The sequence below is a fragment of the Bufo gargarizans genome, chromosome 6 (assembly GCF_014858855.1).
Source record: "Bufo gargarizans isolate SCDJY-AF-19 chromosome 6, ASM1485885v1, whole genome shotgun sequence".
In the NCBI taxonomy this organism is placed as follows: domain Eukaryota; kingdom Metazoa; phylum Chordata; class Amphibia; order Anura; family Bufonidae; genus Bufo; species Bufo gargarizans.
Window position 1 is genome coordinate 98,942,873 of NC_058085.1, and position 27,451 is coordinate 98,970,323.

Genomic DNA, 27,451 nt, shown 5'->3' on the forward strand with positions numbered 1-27,451 from the left:
CGCCATCTACCACCCCGACGGCCGCAGAAAGATACAGGAAGATCGTGCACAGGAGTGGTAACGTACCCATGTGGGATCTTTGCCTTTCAGGTTGTGATCCGGCCTAAATACGAGTCGAAGCTCCTATAGAGAGTACATTCAGAAACTATTACCAACTTTTACTTGTATTTACAACTATTTATAACTATTTATTGCTACAAGGGATCACCAACTACCCTACATTTAAAGCGACCAATATCTGGATCGCCCAACGACCTGCATGAACTACCTTTTTTTGTGACTTTTATATATTTATATATTTTTTTCATATATTTTTCATATATATTTCTCATACCTTTTTTTCCCATTTTTTGATTATATGAACTTTTATATGGACATAAACTGATTATATGAACTTTTATATGGACATAAACTAATACTTATCTTTTTATATGGACATTTATCAAAATCACATATTTTAAAGAATAAATATAAAACCACATGTTAACTACCATCTGGTATTTTTAATAACCCTATTTTTACAACCTATCTAATAAATAGTATCCATAGACCCCATTTGCTGTGAGTGCCGTCTATTTATTCCATTTTTACTCCACTACCTCCGAAGCTTTGGGTTAGCTTTATCGGACTGAGCACCGCCGCCATTCAACTACTAGAGGTGAGCTACCATAACCGTATATCATAATTGAAATGATAACTATATTCTGCAGGTTGATTGATACAAAATGTATATATATTTTAACGTTTTACTACTTTGCATTATAAAATCTTTTTTCTATTAAAAATCAATTGCATTTTGTTTTGCCATATGTTAACATCCATAATGTTTTCCTGTTAACATACAGTCAGGTCCATAAATATTGGGACATCGACACAATTGTAACATTTTTGGCTCTATACACCACCACAATGGATTTGAAATGAAACAAACAAGGTGTGCTTTACCTGCAGACTGTCAGCTTTAATTTGAGGGTATTTACATCCAAATCAGGTGAACGGTGTAGGAATTACAACAGTTTGCATATGTGCCTCCCACTTGTTAAGGGACCAAAAGTAATCATCCATCCAATGAGTTCTGAAGCATTTGGCTGAATATGAGCAGATAATATTGCCCGAAACACTTCAGAATTCATCCTGCCGCTTTTGTCAGCAGTCACATCATCAATAAATACAAGAGAACCAGTTCCATTGGCAGCCATACATGCCCACGCCATGACACTACCACCACTATGCTTCACTGATGAGGTGGTATGCTTAGGATCATGAGCAGTTCCTTCTCCATACTCTTCTCTTCCCATCACTCTGGTACAAGTTGATCTTGGTCTCATCTGTCCATAGGATGTTGTTCCAGAACGGTGAAGGCTTTTTTATATGTCGTTTGGTAAACTCTAATCTGGCCTTCCTGTTTTTAAGGCTCACCAATGGTTTACATCTTGTGGTGAACCCTCTATATTCACCCTGGTAAAGTCTTCTCTTGATTGTTGACTTTGACACACATACACCTACCTCCTGGAGAGTGTTCTTGATCTGGCCAACTGTTGTGAAGGGTGTTTTCTTCACCAGGGAAAGTTGTTTTCCGCGGTCTTCCGGGTCTTTTGGTGTTGCTGAGCTCACCGGTGCTTTCCTTCTTTTTTAGAATGTTCCAAACAGTTGTTTTCGCCACGCCTAATGTTTTTGCTATCTCTCTGATGGGTTTGTTTTATTTTTTCAGCCTAATGATGGCTTGCTTCACTGATAGTGACAGCTCTTTGGATCTCATCTTGAGAGTTGACAGCAACAGATTCCAAATGCAAATAGCACAATTGAAATGAACTCTGGACCTTTTTATCTGCTCATTGTAATTGGAATAATGAGGGAATAACACACAACTGGCCGTGGAACAGCTGAGAAGCCAATTGTCCCATTACTTTTTGTCCCTTAACAAGTGGGCGGCACATATGCAAACTGTTGTAATTCCTACACCGTTCACCTGATTTGGATGTAAATACCCTCAAATTAAAGCTGACAGTCTGCAGGTAAAGCACACCTTGTTTGTTTCATTTCAAATCCATTGTGGTGGTGTATAGAGCCAAAAATGTTAGAATTGTGTCGGTGTCCCAATATTTATGGACCTAGCTTTTTTGCCGGATGGGCTATTATTTTTATTGGTACAATTTTGGGGTACATATGACTTTTTGATCACTTTTAGTTTCACTTTTGCGAGTGAGGTGGGAAAAAATTCCAATTATAAGTTTAGAATTTTTTTTTATGGGGTTCTCAGTGCGGTATATATGATAACTTTATTCTGTAAGTTGATATGAATATAACGATACCAAATGTATACAGTTATTTTAATGTTTTACTACTTTTTCTTCATGCACTCATTTTTTTTTTATTAAAAAAGTATGAGGACTTCTTTTTTTGTGGGACGAGCTGCCATTTTTATTGGTACTAAGTTGGGGTACATATAACTTTTAGTCACTTTTATACCATATTTTGGGAGGTAAGATGACCAAAAACAGCAATTCTGCCATTGGTCTTTATTTTTTTATGGTTTTTATGGTTCACTGTGTAGGAAGATTGATGTGATCTTTCTATAGATTATTGTAATTTTTTTTATTTTTCACATTTTTTCCCACTAGGGGACTTGAACATACAATGGGCTGATTGCCGGTATAAACCACTTCATTAGTAATTCGTGATAGGTTTCTGTTAATGGCAGACCCGAAGGCCTTTGCAATGGCTTCAGCTGCCATAGCAACCACTGGGACTTGCGATCGCATCTGAGGCATCTCCCTTTGTAAACTAGATGCTGTGGTAGCTACTGACCAGGATCGGAGCTGGCACCAATCTCGGCCATTGCAGCAGGATGTCAGTTGTATGTTACAGCTGACACCCACTCCTGATGGCGGCAGCTCAATTCCTGAGCTCAATCTCTGTGCTTTAAATGTATGACATGCTGCGGGAACATAATACTTCCCATGCCTCACATTTACTGCAGAAAGGGGTTAAAGGGGCTGCTAAAGTTGAATGGATACAGGAGAAGTAAATGTGTTAAAATAACAAAGTTATACTTTTCACTTTTCTCCCTAGCCACTTCCAGCATACTGCTCAGGCTATACCGTACACTCCTGAGGCCAGTGATGGCTGCACAGTGACCTATGTGCATGGTCCCGTCACCGCTGCAGCCAGGAAGGTGACATCAACACTGCAGGATGGGAGCACAATGCTGGTGGCTGCAGGGGAGAAAAGTGGCAGGTATGACTGCTCCTGTATTCATTTAACTTGGACAACGCCTATAATCTATTATATTAACTTTTATGAGAAGGGATTATTTTAGTGATACCTGCACTCATGTTTGAGTTTTTTTTTTTTTTTTTTTTAAATGGGGTGGATTTGGAGTTGCCAGCTTTTAGGCCAGACAACCCCTATAACTGCTGGGAACAAGCAGCATTGGCTGGCTATAGATTAACATGAGGGCGATGCTAATGGCATACCCACACTAGCTGCACATCATTCAGGGAGCCTCCTGGTGAGTGCAGCGAGGTGCAGTAGAACCGAAGCGACCCAGCAATGAGAACCTGAGCTGAGAGATGCCGCCAATACCTGCATGCAGCTAGCTAGTAGTATAGGTGAGTGGCACTAGTCATAAGGGTGCACCACATAAGGAACAACATACGGCAAGCTACAGCTGAGCTTCGATGGAGGGTGGGGGCCAAGAAGAGCTGCTTAAACCCGGCATCCTGGATGCAGCCTTGGCCTGGAGAGGAGTGCATGCCTGCATTAGAGCCCAGCCTATGCATTACTACACCATGTGGAGAGATGGCTATGGTGATATAACTGCAGATACAGTCATCTTCATTGCTGCCACTCTGCCGAAGCCAGAGCCGGAGTACTAACAACCAGGGAGTAGAGTGCAATGCTAGCCAGAGGGAGCATTGCAATGCAAGCATTTTCCGCAAGAAAATCTACATATACCTTGACATGCAGTGTGGTTTTTAAATCTGCAGCATGTTACTTGTGGCGGTGGATTTCTGCAGTGAATTTCACCCATTGCAACGCAACATTTCAGCACGTAAAAATGAATTAACAGTGTTATATTTGACTGTTGTCACTGAGATAAGACACTCATTGAGAAACTCTGTTGTCCCACACAAAACCAATAAACTGCCTTGTAAAAAGAGAGCCTATCACCACAAAAGGGAGTGCAGTCTACAGGCAGCATGTAATAGAGCAGGAGGAGCTGAGCAGATTCATATAAAAGAGTCAGTATAACTTGTAGTTTATACATTAAAAGGCTATGTACACCTTCGGGGTAGTGATGTCCCGAACTATTCACCGGCGAACATAGCTTGTTCGCGTTCGCCGCGGCGGGCGAACATATGCGATGTTCGGTCCGCCCCCTATACATCATCATTGAGTAAACTTTGACCCTGTATCTCACAGTCAGCAGACACATTCCAGCCAATCAGCAGCAGACCCTCCCGCCCAGACCCTCCCACCTCCAGGACAGCATCCATTTTAGATTCATTCAGAAGCTGCATTCACAGTGAGAGGAGGGACAGTGCTGCTGCTGCTGATTCAATAGGGAAAGCGTTAGCTAGGGCATTGTTCTGTGTCCGCAGACTCATCTGCTGTAAGGACAGCGTCCTGACAGCACCCCAAAAAGCCCTTTTCAGGGCTGGTACATCAGTCTGCTTTTATTTTTTATTTTTTTATATATATATATATATATATATATTTATTTATTGCAGTTGCCTGGCTGCCCATGTGTGAGAGGCTGCAGGCTCAGTCACAGACAGCACGTGCACACCATTCATACAGGGTGTGACAGAAAATACCTTGCAGATAAAAAAAAATTATATTTAATATTTTTCTGTGATATAATCACATTTGCAAGCCCGTGTGTGTCAGGCCCAGACTGTACTGTGGCCACTGGCTAGTGGCTAGGCCTCCACTCATACCGTTACATGGTGTCATTCACTCAAATACCTTCCAGATAAAAAAAAATTATATTTAAAAATTTTCTGTGATATAATCACATTTGCAAGCCCGTGTGTGTCAGGCCCACACAGACTGTATTGTGGCCACTGGCTAGGCCTCCACTCATACCGTTACAGGGTGTCATTCACTCAAATACCTTGCAGATAAAAAAAATAATATTTTAAAATTTTCTGTGATATAATCACATTTGCAAGCCCGTGTGTGTCAGGCCCACACAGACTGTATTGTGGCCACTGGCTAGTGGCTAGGCCTCCACTCATACCGTTACAGGGTGTCATTCACTCAAATACCTTGCAGATTAAAAAAAATTATATTTAAAATTTTTCTGTGATATAATCACATTTGCAAGCCCGGGTGTGTCAGACCCATACGGACTGTACTGTGCCCACTGCCCACCACTTATATATGGTGGCAAAGTACCTTGCACGCATAGTACCACTTATCTAAAAAAAATGACAGGCAGAGGCAGGCCACCCCGAAGGGGCCGTTGTGGTCGTGGTGCTGTGATTTCCACTGGCCCTGGAATAATGCCCAGTGTTCAGAGGCCACGTACCCTGAACCCCAAAAATTCGGAGAAAATAGTTGACTGGCTTACACAGGACACCCAATCTTCAACAGCTTCCGCTAAGAACCTTGACGCACCATCCTCCTCCAGCTCAGCTTTGGTCACCTGCTCTCAAGTTACCACTCTCCCGCCCACTGCCACCACCACCACTACCACCACAGCCGCTTCACTTGATCCCTCAGAGGAGTTATTTACACATCAGTTGGATGAAATTAGTGATGCGCAACCATTATTGCCAGAGGATGTAGATAACAGGGATATGTCTCAGTCAGGCAGCATTACACACATGGACGTACAGTGTGATGATGATGATGATGTTGTACCCGCTGCTGCTTCCTTTGCTGAGGTGTCAGATACAGGTGAAGTGGTTGATGATGACGATGTGTCCGTGGATGCCACGTGGGTGCCTGCTCGAAGAGAAGAAGAAGAGGGGGAAAGTTCAGAAGGGGAGACAGAGAGAAGGAGGAGACGAGTTGGAAGCAGGGGGAGGTCGTCGCAAGGAGCTAGTGGCACAGTCAGACAGCATGTATCAGAACCCGGGGTCAGCCAGACAGCACGCCAATAAACGCATGCTGTTGCCACCACCAGAATGCCGTCATTGCAAAGCTCAGCAGTGTGGCATTTTTTTTGTGTGTCTGGCTCTGACAACAGCGATGCCATTTGCAACCTGTGCCAAAAGAAAGTGAGTCGTGGGAAATCCAACACCCACCTAGGTACAACTGCTTTGCGAAGGCACATGATCGCACATCACAAACGCCTATGGGATCATCACATGATGACGAGTAGAAGCAGCACACAAGCTCAAAGCCACCATCCTCCTCCTGGTCTAGCATCTTCAGCCACGTCAACCACCGCTGTCCTCCTTGCCCCCTCTCAACCACCCGCCACTCCGCCTCTCACCTTGAGCAGTTCCATCTCATCTGCCCATAGTCAGGTGTCTGTAAAGGAAATGTTTGAGCGTAAGAAGCCAATGTCACAGAGTCACCCCCTTGCCTGGCGTCTGACAGCTGGCTTGACGGAACTCTTAGCCCGCCAGCTTTTACCATACTAGCTGGTGGAGTCTGAGGCCTTCAAACAATTTGTCGCTATTGGGACACCACAGTGGAAGGTACCCGGATAAAAAATTTTTTCAAAAAAAGGCAATCCCAAACCTCTACTCAGTGATTGAAAAGGAAGTCATGGCATCTCTGGCATACAGTGTTGGGGCAAGGGTCCATCTGACCACTGATACCTGGTCTGCAAAGCACGGTCAGGGCAGGTATATCAACTACACTGCGCATTGGGTCAACCTGCTGACGGCTGCCAAGCATGGAATGCGTAGCTCTGCAGCGGAGTTGGTGACACCGCCACGACTTGCAGGCAGGCCTACTGCCACCTCCTCTACTCCTCCTACTCCATCCTCTTCCATAACCTCCCCGGCTGAGTCCTCTTCTGCTGCGGCGTCTGGCTGCACATCAACTGAATCCCCCCAGCTCCCCAGGGGCTATTCCACATCCCGGATACGACAGTGTCACGCTGTCTTGGGGTTGACTTGCCTGAAAGCAGAGAGCCACACCGGACCAGCACTCCTGTCCACCCTGAACGCACAGGTGGATCAGTGGCTGACCCCGCACCAACTGGAGATCGGCAAAGTGGTGTGTGACAATGGAAGCAATTTGTTGGCGGCATTGAATTTGGGCAAGTTGTCACATGTGCCGTGCATGGCACATGTGTTGAATCTCATCGTACAGCGCTTTGTGTCTGAGTGCCCAGGCTTACAGGATGTCCTCAAGCAGGCCAGGAAGGTGTGTGGCCATTTCAGGCGTTCCTACACGGCCATGGCGCACTTTTCAGACATTCAGTGGCGAAACAACATGCCAGTGAGGCACTTGATTTGCGACAGCCCGACACGTTGGAATTCAGCACTCCAAATGTTCGACCGCCTGCTCCAACAAGAAAAAGCCGTCAACGAGTATTTGTATGACCGGGGTGCTAGGACAGCCTCTGCGGAGCTTGGAATTTTTTTGCCACGTTACTGGACGCTCATGCGCAATGCCTGTAGGCTCATGCGTCCTTTTGAGGAGGTGACAAACCTAGTCAGTCGCACCGAAGGCACCATCAGCGACCTCATCCCATTTGTTTTCTTCCTGGAGCGTGCCCTGCGAAGAGTGCTGGATCAGGCTGTAGATGAGTGTAAAGAGGAAGAGTTGTGGTCACCATCACCACCAGAAACAGCCTTGTCATCATCGCTTGCCGGACCTGCGGCAACGCTGCAAGAGAAGTATGAGGAAGTGGAGTCAGAGAAGGAATGTGGCTTTGAGAAGGAGGAAGACCAACCACAGCAGGCATCCCAGGGTGCTCGTTGTTGTCACCTATCTGGGACCCGTGGTGTTGTACGTGGCTGGGGGGAAGAACAGACCGTCAATGACATCAGTGAGGGACGAGGAACGGGAAATGAGTAGATCGGCATCCAACCTTGTGCAAATGGGGTCTTTCATGCTGTCATGTCTGTTGAGGGACCCTCGTATAAAAAAGATGAAGGAGAACGACCTGTACTGGGTGGCCACGCTACTAGACCCCCGGTATAAGCAGAAAGTGGCGGAAATGTTACCAAATTACCGAAAGTCAGAAAGGATGCAGCAGTTCAAAACCAAACTAAAAAATATGCTTTACACAGCTTATAAGGGGAATGTCACAGCACAACGGGAATCTAACAGGGGAAGAGGTGAAAGTAATCCTCCTCCTACCACGACCACGGCGGCAAGGACAGGACACTTTACAGATGTGTTGTTGATGGAGGACATGCGCAGCTTTTTCAGTCCTACACATCGCCACAGCCCTTCGGGATTCAGCCTTAGAGAACGACTCGACCGACAGGTAGCAGACTACCTCGCCTTAACTGCAGATATCGACACTCTGAGGAGCGATGAACCCCTTGACTACTGGGTGTGCAGGCTTGACCTGTGGCCTGAACTATCCCAGTTTGCTATAGAACTTCTGGCCTGCCCCACTTCAAGTGTCCTGTCAGAAAGGATCTTCAGTGCAGCAGGAGGCATTGTCACTGACAAAAGAAGTCGCCTCGGTCAAAAAAGTGTTGATTACCTCACCTTCATTAAGATGAATGAGGCATGGATACCGAAGGGACTGACAGTGGGGGATACTTTTGACTAACAAAAGGCCTGATGACATTCCTTGTCCTCAAAATGGTCCCCACGCTGCTGTATTTAATGTCTGTATACCGGATGACTTTCGTGAATTCTCCGCCACCAACTAGGGTTCAAGCCGCAATGTTTTAGTCACCTTTCTGCCTGGAAAACATCAATTTTTCCGGCCGCTGCTACAGCAGCGGCTGCAACAGCTACGGCTGCAGCAAAGCCTAATTTGTCAGGCATGTGTACATGCCTAATTTTTCTGGCCTCTAGTGCTGCACTGTGGCTGCAAATTAAAAAAAAAGGCACATACATGTGTCAATTCCCCTTCGTGATCGGCACCTTGTTGTGGTGAATGGGCTTGCGTATCATAATGAAGCGATCATCACCTCTATGAGTGTGTTGGCAATGTTGCCACACCCCAGATAAGGCCGTTGCTTCATTATGATCAGACTAAAAGCGATCGGCTGGATAATTTTTCATAGAAAAAACATTATTTTTATTTATTTATTTTTTTAAGTTGTATGGGTTTCTAATACATAAAATAAAAAAATCATAATAAAGTATCTTAATAGTTTATTAGAAATAATGCAGACAATTTAAAAAATCCCCATCAATTCCAATACAAAGCAAGTACAGAGCTCAGAACAAAATTATTTCAGGATGTTTATTCGACAATGATTAATCAATTCGACACACGTCCCTGGATAGGGGACGTAACAGGAATTAAACTGATAGGAATAGTACTAGTTAAGACACCACTCATATAGGGTGTCACAGCACATTGCTCCGTGCACGCGCAGTGCCCCAACTTGGGAGTAAGAGGACCGACCAAGCTGCTTTTTCCATCTCCCGGTTCCTAAAATCAATTCAGTTTGGTGTATCAGAGTTTGGTCTGTCACTGTGAAGGCAGTCGAAGGTACCCGGCCTAAATTTTTTTTCACAAAAGGCAATCCCTTATATGGGACGTAACAGGGATTAAACTGATGAGAATAGTACTACAGAAAATACCACTTATATCGGGTGTGACAGTAAATTGCACAGCGCAGACTCAGTGACCGTGGCGTGGATTCAAACAAAGGGGAGGGAGCCAGCGTTTTTTTAACCATCTCCCCGTTCGAAAAATCAATTCACCTTTCGGGGACCCTTGGTGTTGTACGTGGCTGAGTGGAGGAAGAAACCGTCAATGACATCAATGGGACATGGCTAGCTTGGTATCCAACCTTGTGCAAATGGGAAGTTTGCGGTTGGGCAAATGGACTGTTTGCGGTTGTTTGCGGTGCATTAAAAGGGGAGTTTGGTCTGTCAATGTCTGTGAAGCGGGCGTAACCCTTACACTACCTGATCGATACAACATCATACCTGATCGTATACACACACTGGATGTTTTAAACCACGTTGTTCAAAAAAATGTAGGATTGTTAGGTGATTTATGCCCTTTATGGATTAAAATCCAACTCTGCGTCAACTATGTAATTTTCCATTGGAGTTTTGCCATGGATCCCCCTCCGGCATGCCACAGTCCAGGTGTTAGTCCCCTTGAAACAACTTTTCCATCACTACTGTGGCTAGAAAGAGTCCCTGTGGGTTTTAAAATTCGCCTGCCTATTGAAGTCAATGGTGGTTTGCCCGATTCGCCCGTTCGCGAACATTTGCAGAAATTCGCGTTTGCCGTTTGCGAACTGAAAATTTTATGTTCGTGACATCTCTACTTCGGGGGGAATTTTTTTTATGATTGCATTTATTTATTTTGGGTTAAAAATCTTTTTCTTAATTGATCTTTCTTAAAATTACTGAACTGTTCTGTCACAAATGGTTAACAGTTTGTCTAGCTGAGTGACTGCTACTTTGACTTTCACCTTGTGTCAGTCATCTAATAAACCTTATCTCTAAATTACTAATAGGTCATAAACGCTTATTTAAAGTGTAACTGTCATTCTTTATTTTATTTGTGTTTCCTGAGGTTAAACAATGCCCAGACAGTAGAAAACCCCCACAAATGACGCCATTTCGGAAAGTAGACACCCTAAGGTATTCACTGATGGGCATAGTGAGTTCATAGAACTTTTTCTTTTTTGTCACAAGTTAGGGGAAAATGATGATTTTTTTTTTCTTTTTTTTTTCTTACAAAGTCTCATATTCCACTAACTTGTGACAAAAAATAAAAACTTCCATGAACTCACTATGCCCATCACGAAATACCTTGGGGTGTCTTCTTTCCAAAATGGGGTCACTTGTGGGGTAGTTATACTGCCCTGGCATTTTAGGGGCCCAGATGCGTGAGAAGTAGTTTGAAATCAAAATCTGTAAAAAATGACCGGTGAAATCCGAAAGGTGCTCTTTGGAATGTGTGCCCCTTTGCCCACCTAGGCTCCTAGGCTGCAAAAAAGTGTCACACATCTGGTATCGCCGTACTCAGGAGAAGTTAGGGAATGTGTTTTGGGGTGTCATTTTACATATACCCATGCTGGGTGAGAGAAATATCTTGGCAAAAGACAACTTTTCCCATTTTTTTTATACAAAGTTGGCATTTGACCAAGATATTTATCTCACCCAGCATGGGTATATGTAAAATGACACCCCAAAACATATTCCCCAACTTCTCCTGAGTACGGCGATACCACATGTGTGACACTTTTTTGCAGCCTAGATGCGCAAAGCGGCCCAAATTCCTTTTAGGAGGGCATTTTTAGATATTTGGATCCCAGACTTCTTCTCACGCTTTCGGGCCTCTAAAATTCCAGGGCAGTATAAATACCCCACATGTGACCCCATTTTGGAAAGAAGACACCCCAAGGTATTCAATGAGGGGCATGGCGAGTTCATAGAATTTTTTTTTTTTGGGCACAAGTTAGCGGAAATTGATTTTTTTTTGTATTTTCTCACAAAGTCTCCCTTTCCGCTAGCTTGGGACAAAAATTTCAATCTTTCATGGACTCAATATGCCCCTCATGGAATACCTTGGGGTGTCTTCTTTCCGAAATGGGGTCACATGTGGGGTGTCACGGATGATCCGCGAGAATATTGAACTGTCCTCCCAATATTATCAATATTAGTCTCCCTTATTGAGCAGTAGGTCTATTAAACAGTAATTATTTCCCTAGGCCCCAGAACCTACAATTTGATTACTCAGAGTGTCTTCTTCTGTGTACCCAGAGAACAAAATAGCCCTTTTGTTCAAGTCAGTCAATAGATGCCCAGCAGATAACACAATTACAGCTGGCTTCCTCAGGTTGACAAAAGAACTTCCCTTTCTGAAGAGATATCACAGCTAGGTGTGAAGACTGCACCTGGGGGAAGCCATTTGGTGTTGCTGCCATAAGGGTCTGTAAGCTAGCTTGCTGCAGACAGGCCGGCACCAAGGTTTCCCAGATTGCAACATGAATCTGAGATATGATTTTTACCTTTTTAGGAGAGACCATGCATCTTACGGACGTAAAAATTACATCATCGTGTCACTCAGAATTCACTGGACGTTTACATAGGACAAACATAACTCTAAGATGTGCCCAGGTAAAGTTATGGCGTTACCCCATCATAGAACCAGTTATAATAGTAATATTTGGTATCCCTGAACTCCATATTTTGTGGGGAATGTGAATATGTGCTTGTTACTTGTGTACAGCGGAGACATCCCGCGATATGGCACATGCCATATTTCAGAACTGACATTCACCCCAGGAATACAGCCTGCCCAGCAGGCGGACTCATTTCCCCGCCTTGATTCTGGGACCCTTTATAACAAAGACCTAGAATCTGCTAAAGGAGTTCTCCACTTTTAACAACACCAGAGAACCCGTGGGCTGTAGGCATATTACACTGGACAAAGGCTTCTTGGACTTTATCCCTGCAACGGACTATTTCACCAACGGACATCTTTTCTGCAGAAACTAAGTATTTTCTTTCTTTTCTCCCTTTTGTTTATTGGACTATACTTTCCTTGATTATTGTGTTATAATTACTGTGCATCGTGATAATTTGTATTGTATATAGATATATATAATAAATGACCTCCAAGTCATTTCTCTAGCCATATGCCTGTTTTCAAACACTGCAAAAACGGACCCTAGCCTCTCCGAAGAGAAAGCTACTCGGTTCTGTTATCTAGATAGTGGGTTCCTTGCTCCCATAAATTTCAAGGTGGTGGCAGTTAAACTTCCCTGTGTGTGGTTCCGGTCTGGTCGTCACACGCTTACTTGCGGTCGATCGGCGGTCCACTCCCTGCGCTTTCAGCCTATCGACTGTACGGACTCAAGTTAGACTGTCGGTGTGCTGAAAGTGGCTGGGAGGCCTGTTTGCGGATTGACCACTAGGGGCGCTGTGACGGTTTTGTGACGTATTGTGGCCGCGGCGGTCGCAGTTCGTCACATATTGGTAGGCAGCTACTGGGATTCCTTTTTGCATGTGTTTAGAACATCTGAAAAGAGATTAACTAATTTACCTCTGTCAGAACCAAACCAATTTGGTGGTGGTGTGGCTGAGTGCAATACATTTATCTGTGTGTACAGAGAGACTGTGTAGTCCAGTACCCTCCCCGAAATCTTGTTTTCTTTATCTATCTTTTATTTGGCGTGAAAATGTCCGGGGAATACAAGAAAATGGCTTTGGCAGATCTGGAAAATCTGTGCCAAGAACGGGGCATTGAAGTCGGTCGCAAGACAAAGACCGACCTGATAAAAGACTTGTTCCGATGGGATAGCCAACAACTGCGGCTGTTGGATGTGTCTACTGCGGGAGACACTGGCCCATCTGACTCAAGTCCTGAGGAACCGGAGACTGAGAATCCTGACTACTTGGAGGGGGAACATCCTGCGGGCCCTGTTGGCCCCCCAGCGCAGTATTTCAGTACGGATCCTAATTTTTCTTTAAGTACTCGCCCGGAAGCGGCCAGTACCGGACTATCTATTTGTACGGACCCTATGATGCAGCAGGCCCTCCAAAAACTAATGGACACTGACCCGGTAAAGTACCTACAGTACATGGCTGAGCGCGAAGAAAGCCAACGTCAGCATGAACTGAGCATGGCCAGAATACATCAACCCAGCCGAAGCTCATCACCCAACTTTCCTGCGGAAGGAGCAGCATCACACGTGAGTGCAAAATTTAAATTTGCCCCCATTGAAAAGGACACTGACATAGACTTGTTTTTGCAATCCTTTGAGAAAGCCTGCCGTCAGTATCGTCTGCCCCAAGAGCAGTGGGCCAGACACCTGACCCCCCTGTTGCGCTACAAAGCGCTGGACGTGTTTGCAGAGTTATCCATGGAGCAGGATGAAGATTATTCCGCCATAAAAGACGCTATCATTGCTAAATACCAGCTGACCCCTGAAGTCTATCGGAAAAGGTTTAGGTCCTTACAAAAGGATCGTACGGACTCTTATCCGGATGTGGTCAGCAGCTTACGCACTACATTCCGCCAGTGGACTTTAGGCCTAACAAAAGGGTCTTATGACATCCTAGAGGACTTGATGGTTCTAGACCAGCTTCTTTGTATTTGCCCTGCGGATGTGAGACAATTCGTGCTAGAACGGAAGCCTGCGTCAGCAACCGCTGCTGCAGACTTAGCTGAGACTTTTGTCACAACCCGAGTGCCCGATCTGCGTAAATCTGCACCATCTCACTGGAGAGGAGGTCTGCCCAATGTCAGGGCAGACCCCCCTGCCTCTGTGGGCCGTCCACCACAGAGACCACCAAGTGCAGCTACTGCTTCCAGACCTGGGGCACCTAATGGAATCACCTGTCACTACTGCCGCAAGCCTGGACATATGAAATTCAACTGTCCTGAGCGGAGACAGCCACAGCCAGCATCTGAACCACCTGTACCTCGCCCACGACAGACACAGCCAGCCAGCGCATCCCAGCGTGAACCATCATCTTCAACTGTTTTGTTCGCCGGTGGGGAGGAGATTCACCCCATCACCAGCAATCACCAGCTTGTTACAGTGAATGACCAGCTAGTCACCGGTTTCCGGGACACGGGAGCCGATGTCACCCTGGTGCGTCCGCACCTTGTGCCCACAAAGGACATCATCCCAGACAAGTATCTCACCCTCACTGGGGTGGGGGGCACTCTTTCTCACATTCCCCAAGCCCGGGTTTCCATCGACTGGGGGGTGGGTGTTCAAGAAAAGGTAGTTGGTATCCTAGACCAGCTACCAGTTCCTGTTTTGTTGGGGTCCGATCTAGGCAAGCTGGTATCCTATTATGAACCCGCCACGAACCCCTTGGGATCCCAGGAAGGGGGTCCGCCCTCTGCCCCCACCCAGGTGCTTGGCACCCGGGGGCAAAAGTCTGGGGGAGGGGGGTTGAATGTATCCAGTGTTAATGTTGATGATATGCATGACGTACCTGCTAATGTGATTTCTACATGTGATATTGAAAATGCTAATCTGCCTTGCTCCGAAGTCATACCTGTCCTAGCTGTGACTCAGAGTCGGGCCACCCAAAACTTGAACTCAGAACAGGGGGAAGAGGCTCCGGTCTCCTCCCACTCCTCTGACCCCAGGGAGGGTGACTGTCAGCCACAGGCCTCGTACGCCACGGGCCAGCTGGCTGAAACGGATCAGGCGGCCTTCGAGCACGCACTTCAAACCGATCCTAGCCTCGAGGGTCTCAGAAGACAGGCTGCTGAGCCCCTCGCGGATGGGGCCGGGTTCAAAGTGTACTGGGGAGGTGGGAAGTTGTATAGTGAGGCGATACAACCCACCGAAGGCGAAATGACCGTGAGTACCAAGTCACTTGTAGTACCTAGTGCCTTCCGGGGGCATGTGCTGAAATCCGCACATGACATCCCCTTGGCAGGGCACCTAGGAATTCGCAGGACACTTGACCGTATTCAGGGGCATTTCTACTGGCCTAGAATGAGGATAGATGTCATCAATTATTGTCGCTCCTGTACGGTTTGTCAGAAGGTTAAACGAGCTGGGAATCCGCGCAGGGCTCCCCTGTGTCCACTGCCAATCATAAGTGAGCCATTTCACCGAGTGGCAGTCGACATAATTGGACCTCTGCCCATTCCCAGCCGCAGCGGCAAGAGGTACATCTTGACGCTGGTGGATTACGCGACTCGCTTCCCAGATGCGGTCGCCCTCTCCTCCCTGAGGGCAGACAAGGTAGCAGACGCGTTATTTCCATATTTTCACGTGTAGGGTTCCCTGCGGAGATGCTCACAGATCAGGGACCACAGTTTATGTCTGAACTGATGGACGCCCTGGCTGCAAAGATCCAGATGACGCACCTCGTCTCCAGTCCATACCACCCGCAAACCAACGGCCTCTGCGAGCGCTTTAACGCGTCATTAAAGCAGATGCTGGCCACGTTCGTTGAGTCGCAGGGTGGGGACTGGGAACGATACCTGCCTCATCTGCTGTTTGCCTACAGGGAAGTACAGTAAGAGTCCACCGGGTTCTCTCCGTTTGAACTCCTGTATGGCAGGAACGTCCGAGGGCCACTACAGCTGATGCGAGAGACGTGGCAAGGCAAAGGTGATCCCACGGATGTCTCTGTAGTGGATTACGTCCTGAAGTTCAGAGACAAAATGGAGTCACTCTCTGCCATGGTAACGGAGAATCTGGCCCAGGCCAAACAGAAACTATGGTACGACCGCACCGCAGGAGACCGGGCATTTGAAACAGGAGACAAGGTCTATGCCCTTCTTCCCATAAGGCACAATAAGTTACAGGCAGCATGGGAGGGGCCATACACCATAGAGAAGCGTTTGAACCCCCTGACATACTTGGTGAACATGGGGGGTAGAAAACAGAAGGCCTTTCACATTAACATGCTGAAGGCTCACCACGATAGAACCCAGTATGTACTCCCAGTGTGCAGCCGGTTAGAACAGGGCGAGACAGACCCTCTGGTAGATCTGCTGGCTGACACCCGGGAGACCCAGAGAGAGCAGTTACAGGAGGTGTTAGGTCGGTACCACCGGACCTTCTCAGGTATCCCGGGACGGACCAATCTGGTAGCTCACCGGTTAGATACCGGAGCACATCCCCCCATCAAGCAATCCGCCTATCGTGTCTCTCCGGAGGTGCAGGCGGACATGCAGCGTGAGGTGGGGGAAATGCTAGAACTGGGGGTCGTTCAGCGGTCCTGTAGTACATGGACGGCACCCGTCGTCTTGGTACCCAAGAAAGACAAGACAACGCGGTTCTGCGTGGACTACTGGAAGTTGAACGCTGTAACCACTACGGACGCCTACCCCATGCCTCGCATCGATGAGATGCTAGATAAGCTGGCGGCTGCCAGCTATCTATCAATCATGGATCTGAGCCGGGGGTACTGGCAGATCCCTCTTGCCCCGGACGCGCGGCAGAAGTCGGCCTTTATCACTCCCTTCGGGCTTTTCGAATTTACGACGATGCCCTTTGGAATGAAAAATGCGCCTGCCACGTTCCAGCAGCTATGAACGACCTGCTGGAGGAAATGCAGCCGTTCGATGCAGCATATTTGGACGATATTGCGGTGTTTAGCCCCACATGGGAAGAACACCTCAAACATCTGTCCCAGGTGCTGCAACGGCTGGCTGCAGCCAATTTGACAGTTAAGCCAAGTAAGTGTCAGATCGGCATGACGGAAGTCCAGTATTTAGGGCACCGAGTGGGAGGGAACACCCTGAAACCGGACACGGGAAAGGTTGACGCCATCTTAGCGTGGCCTCGGCCTATCACCAAGCGACAGGTTCAGGCATTACTGGGGACCGCGGGCTACTATAGGAAGTTTGTACCGGCCTATAGTGCCATCGCGAAGCCCCTGACGGATGCCACTGGTAAGAAGCACCCGAAAGTGGTTACGTGGACCCCTGAGTGTGAGAACGCCTTCCGGGCCTTGAAGCAGGCGTTAGCTAGCGCCCCTGTGCTTCAAGCCCCAGATTTCAGCCGTCGGTTCATAGTGCAAACCGACGCATCAGATTACGGTTTTGGCGCTGTCTTAAGCCAGGTGGATGGAAAAGGGGACGAGCATCCTCTTCTGTACCTGAGCCGGAAACTTCTTCCCCGAGAAGTCTCCTACTCAACTACAGAAAAGGAGTGTCTGGCGATTGTGTGGGCCCTACAGAAGCTTCAATCCTATCTGTACGGCCGCTCCTTCACAATTATTACGGACCATAATCCTCTCAGTTGGCTGAACCGTACTGCGGGGTCCAACGGGAGGCTCCTACGTTGGAACTTGTCGCTGCAGCAGTACGATTTTACCATCCAGCACAGGGCAGGCAGCAGACATCAAAATGCGGATGGCTTATCCCGGTGCAACGGCGATCCAGACCGATCAGCGCAGGTTAGCGGCGACGCCATCCGTCTTGTGGACATGTGTCTAGCCACAGACACGGGGGGAGGTGTCACGGATGATCCGCGAGAATATTGAACTGTCCTCCCAATATTATCAATATTAGTCTCCCTTATTGAGCAGTAGGTCTATTAAACAGTAATTATTTCCCTAGGCCCCAGAACCTACAATTTGATTACTCAGAGCGTCTTCTTCTGTGTACCCAGAGAACAAAATAGCCCTTTTGTTCAAGTCAGTCAATAGATGCCCAGCAGATAACACAATTACAGCTGGCTTCCTCAGGTTGACAAAAGAACTTCCCTTTCTGAAGAGATATCACAGCTAGGTGTGAAGACTGCACCTGGGGGAAGCCATTTGGTGTTGCTGCCATAAGGGTCTGTAAGCTAGCTTGCTGCAGACAGGCCGGCATCAAGGTTTCCCAGATTGCAACATGAACTTGAGATATGATTTTTACCTTTTTAAGAGAGACCATGCATCTTACGGACGTAAAAATTACATCATCGTGTCACTCAGAATTCACTGGACGTTTACATAGGAGAAACATAACTCTAAGATGTGCCCAGGTAAAGTTATGGCGTTACCCCATCATAGAACCAGTTATAATAGTAATATTTGGTATCCCTGAACTCCATATTTTGTGGGGAATGTGAATATGTGCTTGTTACTTGTGTACAGCGGAGACATCCCGCGATATGGCACATGCCATATTTCAGAACTGACATTCACCTCAGGAATACAGCCTGCCCAGCAGGCGGACTCTCAATTCCCCGCCTTGATTCTGGGACCCTTTATAACAAAGACCTAGAATCTGCTAAAGGAGTTCTCCACTTTTAACAACACCAGAGAACCCGTGGGCTGTAGGCATATTACACTGGACAAAGGCTTCTTGGACTTTATCCCTGCAACGGACTATTTCACCAACGGACATCTTTTCTGCAGAAACTAAGTATTTTCTTTCTTTTCTCCCTTTTGTTTATTGGACTATACTTTCCTTGATTATTGTGTTATAATTACTGTGCATCGTGATAATTTGTATTGTATATAGATATATATAATAAATGACCTCCAAGTCATTTCTCTAGCCATATGCCTGTTTTCAAACACTGCAAAAACTGACCCTAGCCTCTCCGAAGAGAAAGCTACTCGGTTCTGTTATCTAGATAGTGGGTTCCTTGCTCCCATAAATTGCAAGGTGGTGGCAGTTAAACTACCCTGTGTGTGGTTCCGGTCTGGTTGTCACACGCTTACTTGCGGTCGATCAGCGGTCCACTCCCTGCGCTTTCAGCCTATCGACTGTACGGACTCAAGTTAGACTGTCGGTGTGCTGAAAGTGGCTGGGAGGCCTGTTTGCGGATTGACCACTAGGGGCGCTGTGACGGTTTTATGACGTATTGTGGCCACGGCGGTCGCAGTTCGTCACATGGGGTATTTATACTGCCCTGGCATTTTAGGGGCCCTAAAGCGTGAGAAGAAGTCTGGAATATAAATGTCTAAAAAATATTACGCATTTGGATTCCGTGAGGGGTATGGTGAGTTCATGTGAGATTTTATTTTTTGACACAAGTTAGTGGAATATGAGACTTTGTAAGAAAAACAAAACAAAAAAAAACAACAATTTCCGCTAACTTGGGCCAAAAAAAATGTCTGAATGGAGCCTTACAGGGGGGTGATCAATGACAGAGGGGTGATCACCTCATATACACTCCCTGATCACCCCCTGTCATTGATCACCCCCCTGTCATTGATCACCCCCCTGTAAGGCTCCATTCAGACGTCCATATGATTTTTACGGATCCACGGATACATGGATCGGATCCGCAAAACACATACGGACGTCTGAATGGAGCCTTACAGGGGGGTGATCAATGATAGGGGGGTGATCAGGGAGTGTATATGAGGTGATCACCCCCCTGTCATTGATCACCCCCCTGTAAGGCTCCATTCAGACGTCCGTATGTGTTTTGCGGATCCGATCCATGTATCCGTGGATCCGTAAAAATCATGTGGACGTCTGAATGGAGCCTTACAGGGGGGTGATCAATGACAGGGGGGTGATCAGGGAGTCTATATGGGGTGATCACCCCCTTGTCATTGATCACCCCCCTGTAAGGCTCCATTCAGACGTCCGTATGTGTTTTGCGGATCCGATCCATGTATCCGTGGATCCGTAAAAATCATACGAACGTCTGAATGGAGCCTTACAGGGGGGTGATCAATGACAGGGGGGTGATCAATGACAGGGGGTGATCAGGGAGTGTATATGGGTGATCACCCCCCTGTAAGGCTCCATTCAGACGTCCGTATGTGTTTTGCGGATCCGATCCATGTATCCGTGGATCCGTAAAAATCATACGAACGTCTGAATGGAGCCTTACAGGGGGGTGATCAATGACAGGGGGGTGATCAATGACAGGGGGTGATCAGGGAGTGTATATGGGTGATCACCCCCCTGTAAGGCTTCATTCAGACGTCCGTATGTGTTTTGCGGATCCGATCCATGTATCCATGGATCCGTAAAAATCATACGGACGTCTGAATGGAGCCTTACAGGGGGGTTATTAATGACAGGGGGTGATCAGGGAGTCTATATGGGGTGATCATGGGTGATCAGGGGTTCATAAGGGGTTAATAAGTGACAGGGGGGGTGTAGTGTAGTGTAGTGGTGTTTGGTGGTACTTTACTGACCTACCTGTGTCCTCTGGTGGTCGATCCAAACAAAAGGGACCACCAGAGGACCAGGTAGCAGGTATATTAGACGCGGTTATCAAAACAGCGTCTAATATACCTGTTAGGGGTTAAAAAAAAATCGCATTTCCAGCCTGCCAGCAAACGATCGCCGCTGGCAGGCTGGAGATCCACTCGCTTACCTTCCAACGCACGGATGCGTCCAGGAGGAATGAATCGACCGCCTCCCGGATGCATCCGTGCGTTAAGCGTTCGGGAGGCGGTTAAATAAGCGTTTATGACCTGCTGCTGCTAGAGAAAATGGCTGCACAGAGACAGTGGTTCAATATTTTTAATAAAGACCAAGTGAAAACATTTTTTTTTAACTCAAAGTGAGTACAATGCAATAATAACAAATATTGCCCACAAAGGTGTACATAGCCTTTAAATATGCTATTTATGATTTCAGCTATACATAGGGAGGTGTTATTAGTGATTGATAGCATTCACTGTGCAACTGTGTATAAACAAAAAAAAAGAAAGAAAAAGCAGAGATATACAGTAAATGTATAAATTACAGGTTTTACTGAATCTTTTCCCATAAAACTATATATCAATCCACTCTGCTCCTCCTGCTTCATATCCTGCTGCCTGCAGATTGCACAGCATTTTGTGGTGACAGGAAATTATACCACTCGGGCTAAAAGTGGGTCTGACCACCTACATGCAGTGCTGTCCTGGGATACTGGCGTGTGATGGCATGAATCAGCACTACAGAGGGCCACATTTTGATTAAATTTTTTTTCTAGGGGCTTTACATCCTCCACTAATTATTGTATGATATTTGTGCATGTTTTTATGAGGCAAACAGAACACATTGTGGAACACTTCCATGTTTTTATTGTAACAATATTGCTAATTGTATTTTAGAATTCAGTGATTGTATTCAGCAAAGTGCTTTAGAACAAGGACGTGTTCAGGAAAAAGACAATTATTAGTAGCTGTACAATCATCCATCTACTCTGTGAAGTACAAGGCACTCTAGACAAGGAACCGAAGACAGGTCAACCCTGGGTGTGAAGAGAACCAATGAAATCAGCAGCCGCGCTCATCTCGGAGTACGCACCTGTACAGAGGTGACTGCTTTGATTTACTTTGTCCCTGTCCTGTCCTCATTTGCGTCTCTGTACATGTTGTGCACACACCATCTAGGCTTTTGTTTCTCTGGTTACGTTTTAATTATGTATGTATGGTTGTGTGGGTGGCCTATCATATGCTCAGTGAAACCATTCGTTTTAGCTCTCCTGCAGAGATGAGCTCAGTACACCACGTGCAGACGTCTGCTTCAAGTATCCTGAGATAACCTACAAATGGTGTCTTTAGGGAGATGGGAATTAAATATAGGATTTTATTGTGTCCACCACAGACAGAAGCAAACTGTTCTCATAAATCCTCTAATGTATTGTCCAGACACTTGACAAGGCTTGGCTGGCAACTTCTCCACTGTTACTTTACAATTTCCAGGTCATATCTTACTAAAACATTCTCTTTGTGTCTCAATTAAGATTTGGGGTTTTTGTATAATGAAAGGTTAGACAATATTCCAATATACTTTCTGAGTCATTAAATAGGATTCTTTATTATACTGTATTATACTGTATATTTGTAGTGCATAAAATCTGTCCTGGTCATGTATGGACATGTGCAGCCCATGTTGCTGTATCTCTTTAGAGAGGAAGAACCCACTGATCAAGTAAATTACCCTTAGTAAATAGTAAAGGTGCCCATACATCTTTAATAGCAGACGGCTGTATGTTCTCCCAATTTCCCCATATCATTGGTGGGTCCAAGACTGTAATGTGGGTGGGGGGGTGGAAAAATATCAGATTTTCCTTATTTTAGTCACGCTCATTAATCACTACTTTACATACAAACCGGATTCCAAAAAAGTTGGGACACTAAACAAATTGTGATTAAAAACTGAATGCAATGATGTGGAGATGGCAAATGTCAATATTTTATTTGTAATAGAACGTAGATGACAGATCAAACGTTTAATCCGAGTAAATGTATCATTTTAAAAAAATACGTTGATTCAAATTTTCACAGTGTCAACAAATCCCCAAAAAGTTGGGACAAGTAGCAATAAGAGGCTGGAAATTTGAGCATAACGAAGAGCTGGAAGACCAATTAACACTAATTAGGTCAATTGGCAACATGATTGGGTATAAAAAAAGCTTCTCAGAGTGGCAGTGTCTCTCAGAAGCCAAGATGGGTAGAGGATCACCAATTCCCACAATGTTGCGCAGAAAGATAGTGGAGCAATATCAGAAAGGTGTTACCCAGCGAAAAATTGCAAAGACTTTGCATCTATCATCATCAACTGTGCATAACATCATCCGAAGCTTCAGAGAATCTGGAACAATCTCTGTGCGTAAGGGTCAAGGCCGTAAAACCATACTGGATGCCCGTGATCTCCGGGCCCTTAAACGACACTGCACCACAAACAGGAATGCTACTGTAAAGGAAATCACAGAATGGGCTCAGGAATACTTCCAGAAACCATTGTCAGTGAACACAATCCACCGTGCCATCCGCCGTTGCCAGCTGAAACTCTACAGTGCAAAGAAGAAGCCATTTCTAAGCAAGATCCACAAGCTCAGGCGTTTTCACTGGGCCAGGGATCATTTCAAATGGAGTGTGGCAAAATGGAAGACTGTTCTGTGGTCAGACGAGTCACGATTCGAAGTTCTTTTTGGAAATCTGGGACGCCATGTCATCCGGACCAAAGAGGACAAGGACAACCCAAGTTGTTATCAACGCTCAGTTCAGAAGCCTGGATCTCTGATGGTATGGGGTTGCATGAGTGCGTGTGGCATGGGCAGCTTGCATGTCTGGAAAGGCACCATCAATTCAGAAAAATATATTCAGGTTCTAGAACAACATATGCTCCCATCCAGGCGTCATCTCTTTCAGGGAAGACCCTGCATTTTTCAACAAGATAATGCCAGACCACATTCTGCATCAATCACAACATCATGGCTGCGTAGGAGAAGGATCCGGGTACTGAAATGGCCAGTCTGCAGTCCAGATCTTTCACCTATAGAGAACATTTGGCGCATCATAAAGAGGAAGGTGCAACAAAGAAGGCCCAAGACGATTGAACAGTTAGAGGCCTGTATTAGACAAGAATGGGAGAGCATTCCTATTTCTAAACTTGAGAAACTGGTCTCCTCGGTCCCCAGACGTCTGTTGAGTGTTGTAAGAAGAAGGGGAGATGCCACACAGTGGTGAAAATGGCCTTGTCCCAACTTTTTGGGGATTTGTTGACACCATGAAATTCTGCTTCAACATATTTTTCCCTTAAAATTGTACATTTTCTCAGTTTAAACTTTTGTTCCGTGATTTATGTTCTATTCTGAATAAAATATTAGAAGTTGGCACCTCCACATCATTGCATTCAGTTTTTATTCACGATTTGTATAGTGTCCCAACTTTTTTGGAATCCGGTTTGTACATGCCCAGCAGAGCTGTGTTTTCAATGGAGAGGGAAGAGAAAGGCTTAGCTTATTTCCCACAACAACAAAAAATTAAATTTGCCTAATCCTTCTTTCCCTGACAGAAACTGTTGGGGGAGAGTCAGCTCCCTATTCACACTAGATTCTCAAGTGGCCCCACTGAAAACAGTAGGTTCAGCTGACAATACACTAGTGTGTATGTGGGCCTTACGACTAGCCTGAAGAGAACTGAGAAGAATGTGATCCTCTTATCTCGGTGGTCTATGCCCGCCACGGTCCAGCAACTTCTGGCGGGCATGGATGCGCCTCCACTCACCCTGTCTGTCACAGTTCCAGCACTTTGGCACTGAGCCCATGCACATGTGTCCTGTGTGTCTATTAAAATATTCTTCTTTGAACCTCACCTCATTCTGCAGAATTGCAAGGGTTAACCTTCCTCTAGTGTTAATCAGCTCTGCTACTGTACACTCACCTAAAGAATTATTAGGAACACCATACTAATACGGTGTTGGATCCCCTTTTGCCTTCAGAACTGCCTTAATTCTACGTGGCATTGATTCAACAAGGTGCTGATAGCATTCTTTAGAAATGTTGGCCCATATTGATAGGATAGCATCTTGCAGTTGATGGAGATTTGAGGGATGCACATCCAGGGCACAAAGCTCCCGTTCCACCACATCCCAAAAATGCTCTATTGGGTTGAGATCTGGTGACTGTGGGGGCCATTTTAGTACAGTGAACTCATTGTCATGTTCAATAAACTAATTTGAAATGATTTGAGCTTTGTGACATGGTGCATTATCCTGCTGGAAGTAGCCATCAGAGGATGGGTACATGGTGGTCATGAAGGGATGGACATGGTCAGAAACAATGCTCAGGTAGCCCATGGCATTTAAACGATGGCCAATTGGCACTAAGGGGCCTAAAGTGTGCCCAGAAAACATCCCCCACACCATTACACCACCACCATCAGCCTGCACAGTGGTAACAAGGCATGATGGATACATGTTCTCATTCTGTTTACGCCAAATTCATACTCTACCATTTGAATGTCTCAACAGAAATCGAGACTCATCAGACCAGGCAACATTTTTCCAGTCTTTAACAGTACAATTTTGGTGAGCTCGTGCAAATTGTAGCCTCTTTTTCCTATTTGTAGTGGAGATGAGTGGTACCTGGTGGGGTCTTCTGCTGGTGTAGCCCATCCGCCTCAATGTTGTGCGTGTTGTGGCTTCACAAATGCTTTGCTGCATACCTCGGTTGTAACGAGTGGTTATTTCAGTCAACGTTGCTCTTCTATCAGCTTGAATCAGTCGGCCCATTCTCCTCTGACCTCTAGCATCAACAAGGCATTTTCGCCCACAGGACTGCCGCATACTGGATGTTTTTCCCTTTCACACCATTCTTTGTAAACCCTAGAAATGGTTGTGTGTGAAAATCCCAGTAACTGAGCAGATTGTGAAATACTCAGACCGGCCCGTCTGGCACCAACAACCATGCCACGCTCAAAATTGCTTAAATCACCTTTCTTTCCCATTCTGACATTCAGTTTGGAGTTCAGGAGATTGTCTTGACCAGGACCACAACCCTACATGCATTGAAGCAACTGCCATGTGATTGGTTGACTAGATAATCGCATTAATGAGAAATAGAACAGGTGTTCCTAATAATTCTTTAGGTAAGTGTATATCTCTTGTGCTGTTTGTCTCACCCTCTGCCTATAGGTGTATCTAGCATGCTAATCCCTGCAAACTTATTGTGTTTCATTTGTATTCCCATGTACTGAACTTTGCCCAATTCTTGACTCTGACCTTTTGTTGTATGTCCTGATTTCAGATCTGTTTCATGGATTCATACAAACTCTGCCTGCTCTGACCTCAGACTTGTTTCACGTATTCGCACATACTCTGTCTGCCCTGGCCTTGGCCTGTTATTGACTATGATTTTGCGTAAATCCTCAGTGCCTCGCCGCCGTGGGTCAATCTGTCAACCACACTGGGACTACTCCGGTAACTGCCTGGTGGCTTCCCTGCAGCAAAGTCCAGATCCCTGTATAGGGTTAAAAAGTTGTTACCAGGGGACTGCCGAGATAACGCCCTTAGGTTTAGCCCAAAGTCAAACCGGTTGGGGTTGACACAGTGATTCCACACTCACTGCTCCTTATAGGTCCCAAGGGCATTAACCATTATCATCCACCATAACCATGATATACTAGTAGTATAGTAGACAGACTTACAAAGTGATTGACAGCCTTTCATGTATGATTGTGCATACAGAGAGCTGTCAATCACTGAGCAGGACCACCTCCTGGACTCCTAAGCATAGAAAGGGGTTTAAATGAATACATTTCAAGTTATACTGGATCTTTTTCCACAAACTATCAATATGCTCAGCTCCTCTCGCTCTATAAAATTATTTTTATAACAATAGGTTTGCCTTAATAGTGCAGCTTGAGACAGACATTCAAACAAATAGCAGAAAACATCCTTTTTTATTTTTTTAATTTTAAATATTTTATTACTAATAAGAAAATAACAAATATATGAAAAATATAAAATTTGAGGGGAAAAAACATAAAACAAGGTAAAAAAACATAAACATAAAAAAAAAAAAACTTTAGCATCGTTCCTGCATATGACATTGATGTTTAATTTCTGGCTTTCCCATCACTCAATATCTTACTAAAACACATTGGTGCCTATTTATCAATTGATATACACCAATTGATATACACAATATGGCGTAAATTGGTCGTAGCTTTTGTTGCAAGCCATTTTGCGCCACAATCTCTGACTTTTCCTTGCTCACGCCACTTTCCCGAAAGTCCAAAAGGGGGCGTGGCATGGGTAGGGAAGAGGACGGGGCCTACCACATTCACCCTTTTTTACACCAGTTTTGTGACTTACAAAATGACTTAAATCTACGCTAGCAAGTGATCTAGTGTAGATTTTAGATTGTCGTTGGAGGAATCAAAAAAGTTATCTAGAGGCAGGGGTTGATTGTCCATAGACCCTACAGGGAAATTTTCCTGGGGGGGGGGGGGGGGGGCGATGCCCAGGGGCCAACCAAGCTCTCCTGATGGCTCCAGACCAGGTACATAATGATATGTTATTTAACGTCCGCAGTTGCCCTCCTGAACTGAACTGTATTACCATCTTCAGGACCATGATACAGTTGAATACTGTGGAGACGGCGACAGTATTTTGTGCTGCCCTGTGGTATTTGATTCTGCTGGGGCGGTACTTTGTGGTGCACTATGGTATTGCAGGCCCTGTCTATTTATATTGCCATGTCTTCAATTAATT